We start from the raw sequence: 24,123 nt of genomic DNA on the forward strand, positions 1-24,123 counted from the left end.
AGAGTGAGGGGTTTTTAAAGGGAAAAACCACAAGCAGAGTGGTACAAGCCTTTGCATCATATGATTGGGTGAGGGTATGTAACCTTTGAATTTACTGGTTGGGGGTTGCAGTTATCATTTTTGGACAGGCCTGTCTTTGTCCTTGAGCTGCCGTGGAGGCTGACTGGCCTCACATCTCCTGACTGTGGGGGCTGACTCAGTGGCCCAGGTTCTGTCCTTGACTCATGCACGTGACTCTAAGTTGGTGAGGGGTCCCAGACAGTAAACAATTGGCTGAACCTTGAGCAGTCAGAGTACATGCAGAAAGGGAGCTACTGCGAGGACTGTGTCTTTTGTTCATGGCCCTCCCAGAAATTGCAAACAACTTGCTCAAGTCTCAGGAAACTGAAATTGAGGCCTGATCTCTGAGAGAAGACTGAGCAGCCTGTTATGGCATCTGCTCCGTCCTCTCACTTGTATAGCGTGTGAGTTTAACTCTTAGCACTCCAAAATACAAAGTTTCCTAAGTGATACAAACACACACAGAGAAATAGCTACACCGGGCTGTTTGGGTTTTCACTGCTTAGGTGTATTAGATATCTTCGGCAGCGCCGCTCTCTATTGTTTGTGACATCAGAAACACTCTTGGTAGGAAAGACATCTTACCCCACTCTGTTAATTGATTCATTTCGTGAACACTTGTTGCATGCACTGTTATGGGTGCAGGAGACGCAGCAGCAGATAGAATGGTCAAGCCAGGTCTAAACCCTTTGCTCTGATGCCGAGATTAAGCCAAATGTCTTCGGGTTGCTTCTGAACCAATGACTTAGCATTTAGACTTCCGTTTTATGCCTCTTAGCTCTGCATGTGTTCTCTCAGGCTGAGCATGCTCCCTCCTCTCCCTAGACTGCTGAGCAATATTTTGTTGTTGTTGTTGTAGTAATTGGTTTACAAATTTGGTGAGTATTTTTCTTGAATTTATTAAGCTAATTGTGACTTTTCTCCTTTACTATCTTAATGTGGTGACAGCCTTGTTTGATTTTTAAATATTAAACGCACCTTGTATTCCTAGCATAATTTGCACCTTATCCACATCTACTGCTCTCTCTGTACATCTGAATTTTGAATTGCTGAAAATTTCGAAAGGGAATTTCCTTTCGGTTCTCATCTCCCTCTCCTTTCCTACTTCCTCCTCTTGGTTCCCCTTTCTGTCTTTCCATCCTCCTCATTCTTTCTCTGTATGTCTTCACCTGGTTTTATTATCCACGTAACATTGATCATAAACTATCTCTTCTATTAGCTGAAGGCTTTGTGTAGGGCAGCTATCATTTCTTCATTCAATACTTGGCTTAGTTCAGCAGTTACGATGTCCAATACTGATTGATCAGAGACTCACACGGAGGCGATCCTCCAGGCTGTCTGTGAGGATTCATAGGTTAGGCTAGTCTCTGAGAGTGACCGAGAGAGGTTTATTCTAGGTTAGCCCGCCTGTAACTGGGCTGAATAATGAGAAAAACAAGCCAAGCACCCACGTCCTCTGTTCCCCAATGGTGGCTACAATGTGCATGGCCACTTCCTACACCTGCCCCCAAGGTCCTTCCGAAGCTTCTGCCAGACTTTTTGTTTTTGTTTTATCACAGCAATGAGATAAATAATATATCAGTGGAGGCTCCTAACTCGGAGCTTCCTTTATATAGAAGAATTTCAAATTAGGAGTTTCATTTCTTCATCCAATACATGGTTATTTAGATTTCAGCTTCTTGGGTTACTTTGGAAAAGTTATCTCTTTCAAGGAATTAGCCCACAGCACCCAGCTTAGCGTTTTTTTTGGTGTGCTATTTGTTCCTAATGGCTCACCGTTTTTCTTTTTAAAATTTTTTTTTGATTTTTTTTTTATTATTATTATTTTACAACACCATTCAGTTCAACATAATAGCCACAGATTCCCCTGTTCTCCCCCTCTCGCCCACCCCTTCCCCCAGCCCACCCCCCATTCCCACCTCCTCCAGATCAAGGTCTCCCCCGAGGACTGGGGTTGACCTGGTAGACTCAGTCCAGGCAGGTCCATTCCCCCCTCCCAGACCGAGCCAAATGTCCCTGCATAAGTCCCAGGATTCAAACAGCCAACTCATGCAACGAGCCCAGGACCTGGCACCAATGCACAGCTGCCTCCCAAACAGATCAAGCCAAATGACTGTCTCACCCGTTCAGGGGGCCTGATCCAGTTGGGGGCCCCTCAGCCTTTGGTTCATAGATCCTGTGCTTCCATTCATTTGGTTATTTGTCCCGGTGCTTTATCCAACCTTGGCTTCAACAATTCTCGCTCATATAAACCCTCTTCTTTCTCACTAATTAGACTCCCAGTGCTCCACCAGGGGCCCAGCCGTGGATGTCTGCCTTCAGATTCCTCAGTCCTTGGATGGGGTTTATGGCACCACTATCTGGGTGTCTGGCCATCCCATCACCAGAGTAGGTCAGTTCCTGCCGTCTCGCGACCATTGCCAGCAGTCTTTTGCGGGGGTATCTTTGTGGATCTCCGTGGGCCTCCCTAGCTCTCTGCTTCCTCCCCTTCTCACCTTCTCATGTGGTCTTCATTTACCATGGTCTCCTATTTCTTGTTCTCCCTCTCTTTTCTTTTCTTTTTAAAATTTTATAGGATCCCTAGCAACGATGATTCTTTTGGTCTTACTTTGCTGTCTTCTTATTCTCTTTTCCCACACTGTCTGTTCTCCCAACAGTTCATCGATTTTATTAAATTTTTCTCTAAGAATAAAGTTTTGGATGTATTTGTCTTTATGTTTTGTGATTTTTTGGGGGATGATACTTGATTTTGGTCACTTTCCCCACTCACTTTAGGTTTAATTTGCCCTTTTTTGCCTCAGATTCTTAGAAGCTTAAGTTGTGACTTTAGATTCTTTATTTTTTTTTCACATATTAACAATGAAAGCTGTGTATTCTGGTAAATAACTTCTAACACTACAGCTTACAAATTTTATATGCTATTTTTTATTTTCAATTAATTAAATTTGTTAATAATCTCCCTGATTGGGTTATTTATAACTGTATAGCCTAACTAAAAACAAAACAAAACAACAAAACAAAAAACAAAAACTTAGTGTTTTTTTCCCCAGATAACTCTCTATTTCTAATTTTATACTGTTTGACTGTAGTCAGAGAACACACATTTTATTTTCAATCCTTCTAGCTTCATGGAAACTGGCTTAATGCTTAATATCTGGACTAGCATGGTTGGCAGTCCATGTTCGGTAGGGAACATTCATGTGGTTTTATATTGATTGTTCTACTCAGTGTTGATGAAGTCAAGCTGGCTGATAGCACCGCTCAGGACCACTGTAACTACAAATCTTGGCCTCGTCTATCAACACAGAGAAAACTTCCGGAAGCGCCTATTCCTGAGGACTTGCCGCTTCTACTTCTGTCTAATCATAATTTTCTTGATGTATTCTGAAGCTCATTTGTTAGGAGCATAATTTATGATATTCATGTTGTCTTGTTGGTATAAGAACTTCATTATGAAGTATCTTCTTTCCCTAAGAGTACTACTTAGGATGAAATTAGATGATATGCAGCCCCTCTAGTGCTTATTATTAGCGTTACACTGACTGTTGTACTTGTTTATTTACATTTGATCTGAGTCTTTGTATTTAGAACAGGATTCTGTAGATGGTGCCTACTTGGGCACTGGCATTGCTTTTTATCCATCTGAAAGTGTGGTCACATGCTTTGCAGATGGAGGGGATGATACTGGAGATTAAAGGTTTGAGCCTGAAAAAGGGTGGCAGGAAAACAAGAGAGAGGAGGGGTGGGTGTTGGTTAACCCAAACTAAGAATGTCTGAAAAAGCCTTATGGAAGCCCTCCACTTTGTAAACGAATTAAAATATGAGGTAAAAGAGGAGTTTGAACACAAGTACCCTGAATGGGCAGGCAACGCTTCCTCCAGAAGAAATGGGTTATTAAAGTCTAGATCTCACCAAGTTGACAATTGAGACGAACAAGATGGCTTTAGACAGAGCCACCTGCACCCCTGCAAATGTCCCCAGAGAGTCAGAGTGGGAAGCAATGTGGCTTCTTAGGAAACGGTGCTGAAAGGGTTGCCCAGAGAAGGAAAGGCACGGATTCAAGCCACTTTGCTGGTAAGTCCGCAGTCTGAATTTGAACTTAAGGGTTTCTGGTCCTAATTCTGTTCTGTCATCCAAGCATGCAGAGCTGCTTGGATGACCAAATGGTTTTTGTCTTCATTACTGCTGCCATCAATTAAGCATTCTGCATGTGCAACCCCTCCACAGAGCGTCAGGGTTTGTGTCCAAGGCCACTCGGATTTTTTTGCGTGTCATCCAGATGTTTGCTGCCAACTTTGGGAATGATTTCTTCCCCATTGTGGCCGGCTGATTGGAGTGGAAGTCAACAAAGAAATCAGGCCAGCTACTGCCTGGAAGACCAAGGAATGACTAACAAAGACATGGAGATGTTCTCTGAAAGCTCTGCACAACATCTGGGCAACCAAGCTGGAAAGAAAGAAAGGGCTTTTGAGGAGAAGTAAGAATCAAATGATGGTCTGTTGGGAGGTTTATTGCTCCTGGCATGAGCAGGCCTGGAATTAGTGCTAGGTGGGTTAATGAAATCACTGCATTTCCTGCCTTCCCATGATTTTATTTCTAAGGTTGCAACTAGATAATAATTCAATAAAGCTGAAATGGCAGGAATGTCTGGTAGATTTTTTTTAAGTGTTTGGAATAGTGTTCTTGGCTCATTAGGGTGACTCAGTTCCAGGACAGGGATAGAGTGAGGATGGAAGGCCAGCAGCAGCAGTATATAGTTTTTCTTTTGCAGCCTCTAATACTGCAGCACAGCCCACTCATTTCGCCTTTATCCATGCCACTGTAAGAGAACTTATTGACAGCTTCAGAGGGTAAGTCCTAGGAGACTTAGGCTTATCATCCTCCCATTTGAGAATGATAAGGGTTTGCTGTCTGCCCACTGAGGGCTGCATAACATAATGAGGAAGTTGACACCTCAGTTAATGGTGTCTCTTTTCCTCTGGGTGTCATGAGAAACCTAGCTCTTTCCTTTGGGTATTGCTGGGATTGGTGCCATTTCCTTGGTTAGGGGCCCAAGGCCTATTTGATGGCTCCTCCTGGTCTATCTGAGTGTGGATATGTAGCGGGCAAGAAAGTGGGCTTCAGACCCGCAGAACTTCAGTCCCCGTTATAACAGCGCTTACTTACTGGATCTATATCACGTCCTCATTTAGCTCCGTTGTGACGGAAATGGGATGTTTTGTTTTTTTAGTCAGTTTTTGCAGTTATGTATCATGTCCACAGCTGTGTTGTTTTCAACACAGCATGGTGCTTGGGGTGGGAGGGACATCACCTGGCCAGACAGAGAGGTCTTCATCATCTTAATGCTCAGGTTTCTCCTTCTCCTGGATTCACATCTGGCCTAATGTTCATTAATGCCAAGATCCAAACAGGGTCCATGAGTGACATTGGAATGAAGTAGAGGTGCCAGGGGAGACATTTACAATGCTCACCATCCTTTCCTGTCTCCCCCACTCTTCCTTTCTTCCCTTCTTCCTCACACCTTCCTTCTTTCCTTTTTTCCCCTCTAAATTTCCATGAGAATGAGGTCAACCTAGAGATACTTCTGGTGGCAGATTTTATCTTTGAATGCCAAAAGAGATGAGTTACATGTGAAGTCCAAGAGAAAGTGGGTGGAAAGGCAGGTCAGAAGGCAGCATGCCAGCATCACTGTCCCTCTGGGTCCCCATCCCTAAAGCAAGAACCGAGGCTTCCTGGTGCGGAGGGAAAGTCCCTTATTTGGATTCAATGTGTTGGATTTTGTTGTCTGTTGCCTTGCAGTGGACGGGTTCTTAACTGATGTGGTTTCTGAACACAACGTGAGATTAAGACTAACTCGGTGGTAATTAAGACAAGCTTGGCTTCTGATTTCATCCTGTCTGTGGTCCAAAAGGTCCATCACTTCACTGGCTGTACTGGTCAAAGTTCTTAGCTTCAAACATTGGGAGACAATTCTGCATCCTTCCAAAAGAGACAGAAATTATTAAGGTTTATTATAAATACAGAGCAGCAGGACAAGTCATTAAGACTAAATGCAGAGAACCAAAACTCAGCTATAGAATTAGGTGGAAATCTCAGGGCCATTGCTAGTGGTCACAGACTTTGTCCCATGCACTGCCAACATGTGACAGAGTGGTGCTGAGGACCAAACATTAATGATGCACCTTTGTCAGGGCTGACTCTGAAAACTGGCCTTCAGAGAATGGACCTCATGTAGGATCTAAATTCCTGTCAGGGTTAGACAAGGCTTTGTCTGATTGGAGTAGATTTGAGCATGTGCCTGTACATCTGTGATAAAGTTTCCATAGTAACCTCTACCTTGTAGTAAGTATCCTAGGAAGGGGACTTCTTTAGACATGGGAAAGGCATCACAGGATCTGCACAGGATAAAAGCCACGATGGTGAATGTGGTAGGGAAGGCTAATTTAAGACCAGAACATCACCAACAGGGACATGACACATGTGGACACAACTTGGGCAAGGTTTGTCAAGAAGGCTCATGTGGCATGTTTTCCCAGGAGACCAGGCAATCAAATGGAAGCTTCTTTTCAGGTTAGGTATAAAGAACCCATGTTCAGACTTGGGTCCCTTCCCAACAATGGCTCACCATGCTTATGAAAATACTACAAAATCTGCAAAAGTCTACAATCCAAAATGCATCTAGTCTTGAGCATTTTGATTAGGAGACATTGAAGCTGTGTCCTCGTTTTTACAGATGAGGGAATCAGGACTCAAAGAAGTCACATGGATAACTAGCCTAAAATCACACAACTAAGTGGAAAAGCCAGGCAGCAACTCTCTCCTCTTGACTAGCACTGTACCCCTCTCCCCCAACTTTGGCCAGATTTGTTAGATTCTGAAAAGATGTCTGCAGGACTGTGTGCCCAGACTAATGTCAATGTGGCTTTTACTTCATGCCAAGCACGGAATTAGGCATTGTACTCACAACAGGGCCATTGGTATACAATTACATATTGCATTCTGCATGTAATGAAGTATTCAGAACCTCAGAGGAGCTCAGTAACTAGCCTAGGTCTATGGGATTCCACAGCCCATGATCTTTCCAAGACATTCTAAGGCAGAGAGGGGGGAGTGGAAGCTTGTGTGGATGAAGAGGAAGAAAGAAAGGATGAAAGGAAGAGGCTGTGATGGAGTGTGTTTGGAAGAAACAGAGAAGACTCCAGGTGGTGATGCCCTTCTTGGGCTGCGAAGCATAAGGCACGTGGGCAGGAAGCCCAGAGTGCCATCTGGAGTCTCCTAATGTCACTGAGATGCTTTATCACTGCAGAATGAGGACAGCAGGCCCGTGCAGGGCTGCAGACTCACAAGGATGCTCACAGCCTGTGCTTTGGAAGTTAAAGCTGGGGCGGATGAGTGCACAGCAGATGGGACTCTGGGATCACGTGCTTGGAATCACGTGCTCGGCGTGGAGGCGGCCAGGCTCTGACTCCCACTGAAGGCTGTCAGTAGGGACGCTCCTCCTTACATTTGCTCCCTGCAGGTACTTTCCACTCTGGCTTCTTCCCCCTCTCTCCCTTGCTTTCCCTTCTAACTTACGCTTTCATTTTCTCAAATTTCCTTTGCCTCTTTGCTGGGCATGGGGATGACTGTATGTTCCAATGATCGTCAGGGGTCCCTAGTTCAATGTACTGAAATCAACATCATTCTCTTTCCACCCAACAACCCCTTTTCTCCTTGGATTTTTTGTTATGTTCACTTATACCAGATGCTAGGAATGGACAACTAGGAGGAACCAGCCTTGCTTTTTGCCTCACTTCCTTTCCCTTCCTCCCTCCTTCCATCTCCAGCTATCTTTCCCATAGCTCTCAGCACCTTCTCTGCCTCCCACAGCACCCGCCACTTCAGATTAAAGACTTTCCAAGTTGAATTCCCTCTGTGTCATGTCTCTCCTTGCCTCCCTCTGGCACATCCTGAGAGACTGGACTTTAAGAATATTTACTAGGCAATACCATTAGACTAAGCAACAGGAAAAAAAGAAAAATCAAATCATTTTGGAGTGTCTCTGGGAAGGAAAGTGGTGGCTGATTTACAGCCCATAAAAATTAACAAGCTTGCTCAGCCTGTCATGGTTCATTGTGAACTTGACTCCATTAGGAATCACCTAGGAGACATTGCATTGTCAACCCAACTCCATTAGGAATCACCTAGGAGACATTGCATTGCCAACCCAACTCCATTAGGAATCACCTAGGAGACATGACATTGTCAATCCGACTCCATTAGGAATTGCCTAGGAGACATTGCATTGTCAATCCGACTCCATTAGGAATCACCTAGGAGATGTACCTCTGAGTATATGAGTGAAGACATTCCAGAAAGATTCAACTAAATGTGGGTGGTACCATCCCATAGGTGGGAACTTCTGGACTGAATAAAAAGGAAAAAAGGAGAAGGGAACTGGGTACCAGCCTTCATCTCTCTGCTTCCTGGCTATGGTTACAGTGTGACTGGTCCTTATACATCATGGCTTTCTTGTTATGATGCACTGAACCTTCAAACTTGACTCAGGATAAGCTCTTCCTTCCTTAAGTTGCTTTTTATCCCCACTTAGGGCTGGTCTTATCTACTCACAGACACTGGCATCCATCAGTCTCTTCTGGAAACATTGCCATAATCACAGGCATGTGTGGTTCACCAGTCCTAGGAATCATTTAGTAAAGTCAAGTTAATAGCTCACACCAACCATCACAGGGGCCAAAGTTCAAAGAAATGGGGGCCTCAAGTCCTACAGCCTCAAGGAAAATGAATTCTGCCAATAACTCAATGAGCTTAGGAGTGTGTTTTACCCTAGAGCCTCCAGAAGTGAATGTAGCTGTGTGTTACATTAGTTGTTTGTTTTTGCATTGTTTTGTTTTTGTTTTTTTCAGCTTGACACAGCTAGAGTCATCTGGGAAAAGGGAATGTCAGTTGAGGAATGAATTGCCTCCATCAGATTGGCCTGTGGGACATTTTCTTGCTTAAGATTGACATGGGAATGTCCAGTTCATTGGAGTGTATGATAAAGGTAGCTGAGCAAGCTGTGAGGAGCAAGCCAGTAAGCAGCGCTCCCTCATGGCCTCTGCCCACCCCCCCCAGGTTCTCAGCCTGAGTTCCCTCCACTTCCCGAGTCCTCTCTTCATCATGGACTGCAGGTTGCTTTAGGTCATGGTGTTTACCACAGCAATAGAAAGCAAATTAGAAAAGCTGTCACCACATTTTAACTTTAAGAGATGCTGAGCAGAGGCTTTAGTCATATTGGGTTAGATTTGTGAACTACAGAACTGTGAGGTGCACGCACGTGTGTGTGTGTGTGTGTGTGTGTGTGTGTGTGTGTGTGTGTGTGCATACCAGGGCACACATGTGGAGGTCAGAGAGCAGCTTTTGAGAGGTAGTTATCTCATCCCACTGCAGGTTGTGGGGATGGAATTTAGTCATCAGGCCCACGCAGCAGACATGCTTCCCTGCTGAACCACTTCACTGTCTCAGGTGAGTGGTATTTTAAAGTCTGTGAGTTTGTAGCGCTTTGGTCTGGCAGCTCTCTGGCTTTTTATACACACAGAAGACTAATAGGGAGGGTCATTCTCATGCACTGGCAACTGTTGCTGCCCAGACACTAGAAGTCCTGCTCCACACAGCACGGCCCCCAAGTGCGAGCAACCGAAGCAACTTTTAATTACTTAAGCAGAAAAGAAACACAAAGGAAATGAGATGTTTTCCACCTACCCAGGATTTTATCTGGATACACAAAAGACACACCACAGCTGTGGGGAGTCAGGGCACCCACCTGGTACACTTGGTTCTTGCCTCACTTAGCGCCCTTGACCCACCCCTCTTCTGCTATCATGTCTCTTACCAGCTTTGAGCCAGGCAAGAAAGAAAGAGCAAAATATGCCCCAGTTTGGAACTTATTCCTGAATCAGAATTCCAGAGATAATCTGATGTGGATGGTCACAATTCCTGCCATTATGAGTCATAATTAGTATTAATAATGACTGAAGTAGAATGGATGAATATATCATCTGGGCCTCATCTTTATCCAAACAAATTCCTATATGTTAGGATTTGAATGCAACGTCTGTACGGGCTCAGGTTAAGGCTTGGTTGTAGGCCGAAAGGCTTCGGGGAAGTAGACCCTAAGGATTCTGACGTAGTCCACAAATGAATATCCCTTGATGAATCCATCACTATTGCAAGGTGATGGAAAGCAGGAGATGAGGGCCAGCTCAACAAATGTTGTTGAGGGTATGTATCGCTGGTGGGCATGTCTTCCTTTGTCTCTGCCTCTCGGTCTCCTCTTTCATGTCTGTCTCTGCCTCTCTGTCTCCTCACCCCCCTCTCTTCACCATGAGATGAACACCCTCTGCCATGTGTTTTTTGCCCCCATGGTGTTCTGACTCAATGTGGGCCTAGAAGCATGGAACTAGATGGCCACAGTCTGACATTTCTTCAACAGTGAGCCAAATAAACTCCTTTTAACATTGTCTTTCTCAAGTTCCTTGTTTGCAAGGACTAGAAAACTGACTAGCACATTGCATCCTTTAAGACGCATTCAACCCTAGACAAGATATTTTGTTTACACCACTCATCTTGTCCTAACAACGGCACTAAGAGATGGAGTTGTTGTTATCCTCCTGTTACCATGGGAGAAACAGACACACAGCCAGAGACCAAGCAAGTTCAAGGTCATATGGCAGAGAATTTGCATGCATGCTGACAGTTGACTCTAGACTTGGTCCTGCTTTCTGTATCTTAAAGCTTGGGGAAAGTGCTCTTAAAGGGACAGGCACAAACTCTTCTTTCTTCCTTTTGGTTCTTCACATTTTGTTCTGTGTGTAGCTTAGAACTGAGACTCTGCCTGCCACAGCCTCCCAAGTACTGAGATTGCAGGCAGGCATCACCACACCCCTACTAGACTTTTTTGTTCATTGTTTTTTTTTTCCTTGTTGAGAAAAGTCAGTTTAGTCTTGTTAGTAATAATCAAATGGAATTTATAGCTGATACATATCTATTTAGTAAATATTTGATGAGCACCAATTATAGAAACAGAGATTTTACTGTGTTCTGGAAATGAAAGAAGCCCAGCCTATGGGCTTCTCAAACTTCATTTTGAGCTTAAGATTTAGGTGAAAGCTTAGCAATTACTCAAATCTATTTAATTGATTTATCTGTCTGATTTCTTTCTCAAACCGGGAGACAAAGCAAATCCTCCCTCCTGTCAGAGGCAGAAAAGAGGTGAACACCCCCTAGGGCAGTGTCGTTTGAGTCCTCTCAGTGTGGATGAGACACACGTTTATCCACATCTGCAACCAAGGCACGGAGATCTTGTCATGTTTTTAGCAATCTGGCAGGAAGAAGAGGCATCCTGGTGTAGATATACTGGTGATCCTATTAGGAACGCTATGTGTTTTTCGGGTGGGTGCTGCGCCTTTAGATGCTGTTCTCAGGGCTCTGTGCATGTGAAATTGCCCCTTACTTATGCTGTGATGTATTCCATAGACTGCATCTGTCAGCTTTAACTTGGTTACTTCTCTAGTATTTCCCATCAATCTTAAGTCATTACCATGAGCCACGGGGTGGGGGTGGGGAGGGGGGAGTTCTCTGGCATGCACATCCACATCCAGGCAGACATGTGCATGTTTGATTCACTGGCAGAATTCTTGGAATATCTGCAATTGTCTTTCCACTAACACGGAATAAGATTCCTGGCTTTGAATCTACTTATTTTACAGATAAGGGAATGCGAACTTTGATGGGGTTACACAGGAGGCAGTGAGGGCTGGGATTCAAATCCTGGTCATTCATGTCCATTTCAATCACTCTCATCATCGTTGAATAATGTTTGATTGTATAAAACGTATCAAGTCAGTCTTTATTCAGTTGTGTGCTCACGGCATGGCAAGATGAGTGGTGGACCCTGGGGAGGTGACAAAGAGGCCAGGGTATCAAAGTGTGAAGCAGAGGATGTCAGTGCATACAGCATCGGTCAGGTCTTCCTGTGGCTTCCATTAGCACGTCACGGAGGCTGCGTGTCATGGAGGCTGCGTGCTCCAGTCAAGCCTGCTCTCCCCACTCTGCCTAACTCTGAGCAGGATAAAGCGAGCATTGCCCTCCAGCGCTCTCCAGATCCCATCCCTGGTCACAAGCTCACTTTTATGATTCTTGGTGGGAGTGTTTCTAAATCTGAAAATGTTAGGCAACCGTCTGTTCTGCAAAGTTGCTCTCCACAAAGCTCAGTCCACAGAGAGTCGGTAAAAATCAGCACATCTTCCTCAGATGTTGTCCTCGGGGCTATTTCTGATGAGTATTGAGGGGAATGGAGTTCTTTTTATAGCTTTGTCCGACTTGTCTCCCACACTTGTCTGCCTTTATTGCAAGCAACTAGGTTGGTGGGAGTAAGCAAGGCCACACACTTCTCTGCTATTTACTTAGTCTCTGTCCGTGCTTTCAGACATTGTCCTCAGAACAAAGTGTTTGTTAAGTAATAACTTTCTTTTCATGCTAAGTATGATTCAGATATATAAATATTTTTATTGCATAACAAAGTCATATTTTAGGGATTTTTATGATGGCTCTGACAGCCAATTAGAGATTCTAGTCAGCAAATGGTATAAACAGGGTGGACTAGTTGGTACTCAGGATTCGAGAAGCTTACCAACATTGAAAACCTTCTCAGAACCTGTATCTGTGAGTCTCTATATCTACTCCTTTTGGGACCGGTACCCCTAGAGATACCGAATCTGTGGGTTCTCAGGTCTCACACCTATCAAATGGCTTGGTATGGGCTGGGGTGTGGTTTAGTTGGTAAACTGCTTACTGCACATCATAGGGACCTAAGTCAGACCCCCAGAACACAAGTCGAAATATCAGGTGTGATGGCATGCATTTGTAATTCAGCGCTGGGGGTGGGAGGAGGAGACGCCTCCTTTGGGGCTTGCTGACCAGCAGCTCTACCTAGTTAGTGAATATCAGCCCAGTGAGAGACCTTGTCTTAAAAACAAGGTGACATCTGAGGAGCCACACCAGAGGTTGTGCCTCTACATGCACGTGCAAACATGTCCATGTGTATCTGCACACACACGTCCACATGAGCATACACACACAGACATAAATAAAAATGTAAGTACACATATCTTCCTAAAGACAACCTGCTCGGTCTGTATAATGATACTTGTGTGTATGGCTTCAGGACCGACCATTTGGCACTGAATAACCAGCGCTCTTTCTTGGGAAAAGCTCTCTGCCCCTCTCGGCACCCTTAGCTGCCTGTAGTCCTCTGTGGAGGGTTGAGGCCTTGCAGACTTCCCCCGTCTACTTTAGTGTGTTTATTGCTGTCCCCTTTCAGCTCCTGTTCAGACAGTCATGTTAGTGAGACTTTATATTATAATCTCAAAAAAGAAATAATGGGCCATCATTAAAAAATGAAATGGCGCAGTGTTCACATTTAACCCATGACCCGTTCTTCCGACCACTTCAAATCATCACTAGATTATTTATAATACTCAACTCAATGTAAATACCATGAAAGTAGTTATTCAAAATTCTATGTTATTCTTACAGCAGGGACAAGAAGAAGGCCAGAACCTCCTCGGTTTGAACACAGTCTTTCTCCGTTTTTGAATATTTTCCCCACACACCAACTTTTCCCAGAAACCTCTTTGCTATACTCCATGACTATTATCCAATAAAGCTTCAGTTGGCAGAAACACAAAGTCCCATAACATGGCTCCTTTCCACGTATAAAATGTCAGTCATCATATCCACCTTGTGCGGTTACCACAGGGACGAAAACGGTACTCATGAAATGCCTAGAACTCATGAAACGCCTAGAACATGACAGGTGCTCAACACATGACGTCTATGAGCAAATCTAACCTCCTCAACGTGGCCCACAAGTCCCGTGTGGGCTGGCTCGTTCCACCCTTCCGTCTTGACTCTCATGCTCTCCTTATGCCGAGCACGAAGGCCTGGAATTCCCTTTCGCCCTTCTGCTTTCCCATGCACTCCCCATCCAAAGCCTTTGCAGTGAACTCCCTCTGCCCTGAAAATCTCCTTCCTCATAGTTGGCCTCAGGGCTCCTTGTCCCTTGACTCTCTCACCCATGAGGATGTTTCCCATTGTTTCTCATTAGTTAAGTTTACCCAAAGTCCTGCTTCATTTTATCTCTTTTGTGTCAGGTACGATTATCTGATTTTAAAAAAGAAAAACAAGATCGGAAGTAGCCCAGGCCACAAACTCACAGCCCTCCTCCCTCGACCTCCTGACTTGAAATTGTCTAATAGTCTTCTTCTGGGCAAGAGATTCCAAATGGGCAGAAACCTCTTCTGTGTGGCTCATGCTGGGTTCTCAGCGCCTGGTACCTTGCAGATGCTGCACATTTCCCAAAGGACAGTGATGATGGTGGCAGCGCTGTGGGAGGTGACGAGAACTCATTGATCGTCTCCTTCGCAGGCTTCAGAATGATTTTCTTTTCTAGCTTGCCACAGCCCCAGAGTTTTCCCCTTGCCCGGGTCATGCAGGAGTTGGAAAAATAACGTGCTGGGCAGGTTGCAAAGGACCCAGCCATCGGTCAAGCTTGTAGAGCGCCTGCTCAGTCTCCTGAGAGACAGGGCCCGTGGGAGATGATGACGTGCAGCACTGGAGTTACTTTGGCCCAAGGCCCAAGACTCTAGGCAAGGTTATGGAATACTGTGTAGCCAGAATCTTCTACAATCTCTTTTAATCAAGTTTGCCAAGAGATTCACAAATTCTTGTTCATTAGCCATCCACCAGTAACCTGGCAGGACTATACCTGCGTCAGAAAAGGGGAACGTTTGCGTTTTGTGGGGCTGAGATGCTTTGCAATCTTGCGTGTCTGGCTCCATCTGCTTTGCTGGGTGTGTAAACACCAAAGAACAAAATGTCAGTGCAACCTTGGCCCTTTCTGAGGCCTGGGAGAGGACAGGGTCAGATGAGGGGGACATGTTCTCCGGATCAACCCAGCAGGCTTGGAGTTCTCTCGAGGAGAGAGAGAGGCCGGCTACAGCTCTCCCAAGAGTGTTCTTGCTTAAACAGCTGGTATTATCACTGGACATGGCACAGATGTAGCAAGTAATTCAGCATTGTGCTAGAAGCTTCTTGACAAGATTTGTGCAGCTTTCATACTGTTACAAGTCATCTCGAGGTGACTGGAAATGTTGGGGAAAAAGTTATGGGAAAACATGAACCGTTATGTGAGGGGCTTGACTCCTTCAGATGTCAAGGATGAGCTGACATTTTGTTCTGATATTTGTAACACCCTGCAAAGCAGATGAGTATTTGAGAACAGATAGTATTCAGTCTCACAAAATGAAGACAGTCTTCTGGTTTTTTTTAACTTTATTTTATCTACTCTTTGAAAGATTTTATACATGTATATATTGTATCTTAAAAATGTTTATTTTTATTATATTTATTTATGTTTATGTATGTGTCTGTGTTGAACGCTACGTGTGTATGGATGCTCATAGAGGCCAAAAGGACTTCCAGTACCTTGCAGCTGGAGTTGCAGGAAGCTGTAAGCTGCCCAGTGTGGATGTTGAAGACTGAATCTGGGTCCTTTGGAATAGCAGCAGATGTGCTCAGCTGCTGAGTTGTTCCCTAGTTCTGACAATGTATCTTGAACATAACCACCCCTCATTTTTGATGATATATCCCTGACAGATTTCTAGTATAATTAACCCATCTCCCCACAAATATTGATGAAGAACTGTATTTAATACATTTTTTAAATGAACACAGTAAAGGATGAATCACTGGGACCTGGGTTGAACATGGATCACATAAGCAGCAATAACCACAGCTCAGCCCTGCCTCTGGCAGGCACTGGCTCTTTCTCTGCCTAAGCCCTGAAAATGCAAGCTTGCAGGTGTCATCAGCCCGCAAATCTGAACCCAAGCCCCTAGATGAGAGTGTTCTTTTGTTAGCTGGCTGCCAATCAATTCCTTGTGGACCACTGTGTTGCAAGATAGTTGTAAGGATGTCAAAAGATGCAATATTTCTAACATAACAACAGCATTGAAAAACTTATTAAGCAAGTAACACAGGGCCCTCATGTTGTAGCTCATAAATATAAACAAAGGAAAAAGATAGAAAACCGTTTGTGATTCTACTACCCAGAATGAATCATGGCTGTTTTTCTAGGACTTTTGAATTTACAAACACACACACACACACACACACACACACACACGCACGCACGCACGCACGCACGCACACTCTGCACAGACACACACACTCTGCACAGACATATTCATACTATGCACAGACACACACACACTATGCACAGACACACACAATACTATGCACACACACACACACACACTATGCATAGACACACATTTACATACAGTACACATTGATATATATTGACAACCATGGTATCATGCTAACACTGCTAATTGCAATATTTACAGGGCCTTTCCCATACATGTCTTGTTCTAGTACTTTTATATGTTGTAGCACACTTAAGCTCCATCATAACCCTAGGAGGCTGATGAACGAGGGTTAGTTATGAGGTAGGAATTATTACTATTGTTATCCCTCAATTTGGAGTTGAAGACACCGAGTCTCAGAAAGGCTAAGTTAGGTGATATAGCAGTAACAGAATGAATGCTTGAACCCAGTCAGGTTGACTCCAAACTTTTTTTTTCAAATAACAGACAAGAAAATCTTGTTTTATTTTTCTATAGTGGTAGGCACCTGGTTTCCATTGCACCACAGTGCATTTAAACCTAGACAGTTTGCAGAGTTCAAAGCAAGCGTAGTTAACCATAAACAAAGTAAATGGCCACACCGTATTAGTGCCTACCACAGCCACTGTGTGTAAACTCGATTATCTCTGTGAAGACTGCCCCAAACAGTGTCTCACTCTCAGGTGTTTGGCTCCCAGTACAAGTTTTCAGTAGAAAAGACACAGTTCAGCTCGTAACCATTCATAATCAGCATTGTGAAGACATTTGCTCATATGATTTATTTTTTATATGTCTTTACAGAAGTCCTGGTATTTTTATTTTTGTGATTGTAGCCTACTGTGAAAAACAAGACAAATAATATGCATTACAGGCTTCCAGAATTAGTTAATATATCAGAAAGATAATACAGTGAAATACAAGTGCTCTTTTATTTTGTTTTATTTTGTTTTGTTTTGTTTTAGACAGGGTTTCTTTGTGTAGTTCTGGCCATCCTGGAACTCACTCTGTAGTCGAGGCTGGCCTTGAACTCAGAAATCTGCCTGCCTCTGCCTCCCAAGTGCCGGGACTAAAGGCGTGCACCACCACTGCCAAGCTAAGTGTTATTTAATTAAAATATACTTTCACCATTTCTCTCCATTCTCTTTTCCTATTCCAACTCCCTGCATGTTTCCCATTTAAATTTCTGGCCTCCTCTTCTTTGTTATTGTGTTTTACACACACACACACACACACACACACACACACACACACACACACACACACACAACCTGCTGAGTCTGGTCGGTACTACTCTCACGCCCACGATATCAGGACTATTTGCTATTGGGTAACCAAATAAGGGGCTCTGTCCTGGAAAAAGACTGCTTTTCCTCCTCAGAACTCTTTAGTTGTCTGTAGTTTTTGTCTGGGGAGCCCCAGGAGATTTCCTCCTTCCATGGTAACATGTCTCTGTGTTGTTCTTGTTCAGGTCTCGTTTAGGCAATCATATTGATGAGATGTCATGGGTGAAGCTTCCCTGTCATGTCTAGGAGAAACCCTTCCAGCAGACTTCCTGGAGCTCTGGGTTTTAAAACCTTTCTGCCCCATCCTTTCAATGTTCCCTGAGCCTTCAGGGCAGGACTTGTGCTGTAGATCCGTCAGTCGAGGCTGGGTACCCAGGATCAATTATTCTCTGTATTTTGATCAGTTGTGCTTTTCTGTGATTATTTCTGTCTGTTGCCAAGAGAAGTTTCTTTGGGGAGGGGTGAGCGTGCTGCTCTTCTCTGTGGTAGAAGGGTAAGTACTTAGAACACAGTTAGATGCTGTGCTGGTTTCCTAAAGTGGCAGCAGTAGGCTCTCCCCTAAGGTCCATGGCCTCCCTGGCCCGGGCAGTTGGCTAGCTTTCCCGTCAACACCAGGCATGTTTTCCCTCCTGTGTGCATGACGTCCAATGAGAGAGTGGCTGGTGACGTCCGAGATGTGTGTACCACTACTGCATCTCTAGGGACAGATTGTTGTAGTTCATAACTGGGTTACTGTTGGTTACTTCCCTCCCTTAGCAGCTCACATAGCACCCCCCAAGGCTATGAACACTGGTCTTCAGGGAAGAGGCTTCCAAGTCGGATTCAGCTCAGATCTTCTGAGTCCTGTGTACAGAGTGCTGGCGTCTTCACAACAGAACCTTTAGGAAGTATTCAAGGACAGCGGCGATAGCCTGGGTTGTTTTCAGAGTCTCTTGAACTTACCTGACTGACAGTTCAAAAGGGGGTTTCTCACATTTGGCATTGAGCTTTTTTGTTAGGTCATCTAGGGCTCTTGGGGAAGCATTGTCAGGCCAAGGGACTGAACTTTATTTAAATTTTAACTTGACTTCATTTAAAATTTAACTTCATTTAAATTTTATACGTATACATAATAATTAAATGTAATCTGGAGTAAACAAAAAACAATATTCCCTAATTTCAAGGACTATTGAAAATAAGGCTTTTCCCAACCTCCTTAGTGTTTTTTCCCGTCCTTCCCCTCTCCTTCTGCACTGACCTCCCTTGACTATTCTCACTAAGTCCCCCTTATTTTTCCCATTTCCCCTTTAAATCACTTATACCCTGCTATCCCTTTCTCTAGTACCTGTTCCCACAGTCCTGTCGTCCCCCTAGCCCCGCATAGCTCCTTTTATTTTCCTTGTTCCTATGGTTGCTCCAGGTTATATATTCACATCTGAAGATTTTGTGCTAGGAACCCCAGATGAGAGGGAACAGCCGCGTTTGTTTTGTGGATTTTCTCACTCCATACAGTATTTTCTAGATCCATCTACTTACCTGCAAATGTCATGATTTTGTTAGGGCTAAATAGCATCCACAGTGGATGTATGCCACATTTTCACTGTCCACACTTCAGTAGAGGGACCTCTAGGCTGTTTCCATGTCCTGGCTACCGTGGGCAGAGGAGCAGTGCATAGGGAGCTCATCAGAGCATGGCTGAGCAAGTGTCTGTGGAGCAGGATGTCGAGTCAGTCTCTAAGAGTTATCTCAGAATGTTTTCAGGAAGTCTCGGCTCAGTTCTCAGTAAGGCAGACAGTATTTTTCAAGGCTGGGATTCTACGCTATCATTTTTGCTTATTATGATGTGGTTGGCTCCTACGGGGCGCGGGGGCGGGGGCAATACACACTTCAGTGTAAGACACATTTTCTCACTGTACTTCATTTGTAAAAAGCACAAGTTATGTGTGAAATATTGCATGGTATATACTTAAATTGGAAAAAAAAATTCTTTTTCTGTTTGTTTGAAATTCAAATTTAGGAAGGCATCCCATGTTGTATTTTTATTTCCACAGCAGGACAGCCTCCATGTATTTGTACTACAAGAATGAAAGTGATCCCTCTTGTGACTTCAATGCAATTACTACAGTCACTCAGGCCTGCCACTAGCTGGAGACTTGGTATGGAACAAGTCTTTTCCCAGGAAGCCTAAGCAGTCCTTTAATTCTGTCTACATCTGCGGTTTCAGGCAGCCACCACTTGTTTGAGCACTTACAAAGTCTGGGGCGCCCTCCCGCCCCCCCCACCTCAGTCCTAACCACCACAACCAAGGAGGCTCTCAATGTATGTACAGCGAAGACCATTGAGCTTTGAGAGGTCACGTGGAAGTGAGATTGGCTGCTGGGCCCGTGGGTTGCTCCTCACTCCTGCTCTAGGCTGTCCTGGAAGCCGGGGAGAGTGCTGAGGCAGGCAGTCCTGGGGTTAGTTTTTTGTTTGTTTATTTTGTCCATCCCTCCCTCTGGAATTCCTGCTGTGTGCTCTGGTGGAAAACAATACCAACTTCTACGCTTTTGATGTCTGCATTGAATAGGCAGGACTGACAATAACTGAACAAGTAATTGTGCACAGGATGGATACAGCGACTGTTTTAAAGAACAAAGTCAGACAAGAGGATAGGATAGAAAGTGGACAACTGGGTGGGTCACTTTTAGAAGTCGGCCCTGGCTGGATTTGGGGAAGAGCCTCTGCTGCTAAAATTCCTTCCTAGGGAGAGACATGAACAGCTTCTAAGGTCCCAATGACAGAGGCGTGATTCCACCAAAGTTCACTTGAGTTTATTGGGCTTCCCCACAGAGCATAGGTGAGGTAACTTACACGGGTGGGTTATTCAGTCACATGGCTGGAGCTCCCACCCCCAGGTTTTGGTCCCTCCTCTGCCTATAGGCTGTAGCCCCACCCCCAAGGCCACATGGAATGAAGACAGAGTAGGTGGTTGGAGCAGCTGAATGCTCAGGTGAGACCCTCCCCAAGCCTCCATGAGGGAATACACAGACTCAACACACCCAGTGGAAACAATCCTTTTGCAAAGGGGGTTCAGCTGAACTCCCCAAGATGGTGGTTGCTTGGCTCAGGGGACAGTCACTCATAACAGCCTCCTAGGATGAAGAACAGCAAACACATAGTTCTTAAGGCATGTAGAAGCACAGAAGGCCAAGTCTGGGTTTTCAAGAAGCAGAACCAAGCCTGAGGCTGAGTGAAGTTGGGGGTAGATGAGATTGGAGATATAAACGAGAACCACATTGTGAGGGACACCATAACCACAGAGGACAGAACCTGTTAGTTTTCGTCCTCACCTTCCTGGACACAAAGTTATGTGTCTCATCATGCCTTGCATCTGCATACAGTTATGTGATTGACTTCTAGCCAGGGGTGCCCCCACCTCGGGACACCATGTTCTTTCCTCTACACCGCTCCACTGGAATTTGCGTGTTTGCAATGATGGAGCCCCAATCTCTGCGTCATTATTTGGAGGTGAGCTGCCCTTTGGCCAGAGAAACCTGTTTGGACCTCAGCTATACAAGAAGAAAACTTCAGAATTACAGACATGCTTAATATGGCTGCAAGTGTCCCCTCACCAAGATAAGGGAATTTTTTTTTCTATATGCCTCTGTCTATTTTTGCAATACATCGTCATTAATAACCACACAACAGAGATAAGGGCCTTCCAAGATACTTTGGGAAATACCTTTTTGTAGATGCTGTTGGCCTTGACCATGCATTTGGTGTACTTTTTTTCTTTTTCTTTTTCTTTTTCCTTTTATTTTATTTTACAATACCATTCAGTTCTACATATCATCCACGGGTTCCCCTGTTCTCCTCCCTCCCACCCCCTCTTCTTCCCCCCACCCCACCCCCCATTCCCACCTCCTCCAGGGCAAAGCCTGGGAAATTTTTAAGTGTAATGGGAAGCCATTCATAGATTTTTTTCAGCAGAAGCATACATCCATTTGATTGAAGTTGTGCCTAACTTATTACTTCTAACATAGTCTGTTGACTTGGAGAGGGGATGGGATTAATGAACTCAATGAGAATTTCCTTCATCAGTGCATCTGGGAGCTTCAGTTTCTTCCTGAGCAAATGGTCCAGAGTGCAGACCTGACAGCCAGGTTCCACTGTCTCCTTGGATAAACTTTTGACTTCATCTTCTGATCTTTCTCCAAAAGAACGTCCATTTTCCTCTTCTTCCTGAAAGTGCGTGCAACATTGTCTGCTGCCTCAAGCTACCGCCACCACACCACTTCCCCTCCATGATTCCTCACACTGTGAGCCAAGATCAAGCCACCCTTAAGTTGTTTTTCTGAGGTTATTTTGTCATATCAATAGGAAAGGTAACATGTGTCTTCCTTGGAGCAGGACAGGAAAAGAAGAGGAGGGAGAAGGAGAGGAAGGAGGGAGAGAAGGGAAGGGAGAGACAGAGAGGGAGGAGGGAGAAGAAGGGAAGGGGTGGGGGGGAGTCTGGCCGCTGGCAGGGCTCTGTGGGCGTCCAGTTCAGGCTCCTAGATCTCACTGAGAGGTTTTGGTAGCAGCTGGGCTTCCTGATCACATATGTGTTGTGGTGTGGGGTACGCAGAGAGATTCTTTTTGTTACTGGTACTGGGCAGTTGGGGAAATTGTGGCTAAAATTACATACCTTCTTCAAAGGAGGTGGGTATGGTTAACTGGACTAAGACAGAAAGGTATGGAAAGAATGCTGACTCCGTACTGGGCCAGCCCCACAGGACATTTTTGTGGGTCGGTTCTGAGAGGAGAGCTCAGCCAGCAAGGGACATCTGTTCTCATCGGTGTGCTGTGTCGTGATGTAGGGAGGAATCTTTACGCAGCCATGAGTAGTTGGAAGCTTTGGCCCAACAGGATTTAAGAAGAAACTTCGCCTGTGATTTTCCTGTTTCCATGAAGAAAATGGGGGAAGTTTTGTTCTGCTTTTCAGGAGGCAGAAGTATTTGAGTTATTCCTCAGGAGATGAGGAAAGGCTGACTTGAAATATGACTAAATTATAAGAAGGACCTGAATAAGTATGTCCATCCTTTCTTCTCTCTCTTGGCTGTCTGTAGGATGCAGGCTTTCCCAGAACCCATAACAGAGTTGCTCATGTTGTGTATTGCTGTACCCTAGAGCTCAGTAGGGCTCAGACACCCAACGATTCTCCACACCATGACCTGAAGCCTCTAAAGACATAAGCCCAAACATATCTTTTCTCTTTTAAGTTGTTTATGTTACAACAAAAAACCTAACAACCTTCACAACGCATTCTATTAGGCATCTCTGGGGGTGAAGCCTGAGGAATCTGGCTGGCCGGGAACACTTACCCCCTTCTCCAGTTAGGCAACACCAGCATCACAGCCGACAGCTGATCCCCATCCGACTTCTATATTTTTAGTTCTCTCTGTGTTTTACCCCTGGGGCTAGTGAAGCAGAGGTGAGATCAATCCCTTAAGTCCCAAAGCCAAGAAAGGACCGGAGCACAGCAGAATCACACCATGAACACCCAGCACATAATAGGACTAAGCCATCTAAGACAGTGGCTCTCTACCTTCCTAATGCTGTGACCCTTTAACACAGTACCTCAAGTTGTGATGACCCCCCAACCGTAAAATTATTTGAGATTTTTTTTTGCTGAAAATTTGAGTTCTCAGAGAGACACCAGGCTGCACACACTACTGTAAACAAGCCGAAATACTCCGTTTGCGGTTCCTGATGGTCTGCTCAGCTTCTGGCACCAGTTTCAGCGAGCCCTACTGTGTGTAGTAGTCTCTCTTCTTCTCCTTTTTCTTGGCTAGAGTCTCCAGAATGCGGGCTCCAGCTGGATGTAGTGGGGTATAGTGCTTTACAGTTACTGGTAGCTCACAGCTTTTTTGTTTTTTAATCATTCTAGATTTATTAGTCTTAAAAATAACCTCTGTTATCTATTTCACAGGCACTGGGAGATGGAAACTTGTAGGCATTGCATGTGAGCACTCAGCTGTGGCCCAGATTCAGTAAGTCCTGGCCCCCATTCTGCAAGGTCAAGGTTGGGACTGTGTTGGAGATGGAATCAGGTTTATTCTGGGGGTTATGTAGGCCTGAGGGAAGCATCATCGCTCTTACAAAACAGGAGCTCATGGCCAGTGGTGCTATTATGAGGGTAGAAGAGATCCGGGCTGCATGCCATCTCTGTTTGCAACAGCTCTGTGACTTTGCGTTAGTTGCTTCATCTCTCTGGTCTCTGTCTTCACAAAAACATGACCTTATGCAAGATGGTCACCTTCCTTAGGCTGTTACTAATGCCAGTGGGATGATGTATTTAAAGGTAATCAGGTATCTTCAAGGCCTGGTTATGCTGTGAGTGCTTATCAGTAGTTACAGCCTGCTTGACTCAGCCCTGTTATTATGATGGAGGCAGGCGTTATTGTTCTCAGTGTGTGTGTGTGTGTGTGTGTGTGTGTGTGTGTGTGTGTGTGTGTGTGTTCATGTTCAACTCTGAGGGTGCCCATAGACCACAGAGAGCATTTGGAGGTAAGAATAAACCGGTGGATCTGTCCTCACCTCTCACCTTGTTTCAG

The sequence above is a fragment of the Peromyscus maniculatus genome, chromosome 18 (genome assembly GCF_049852395.1).
Source record: "Peromyscus maniculatus bairdii isolate BWxNUB_F1_BW_parent chromosome 18, HU_Pman_BW_mat_3.1, whole genome shotgun sequence".
Classification (NCBI taxonomy): Eukaryota; Metazoa; Chordata; class Mammalia; order Rodentia; family Cricetidae; genus Peromyscus; species Peromyscus maniculatus.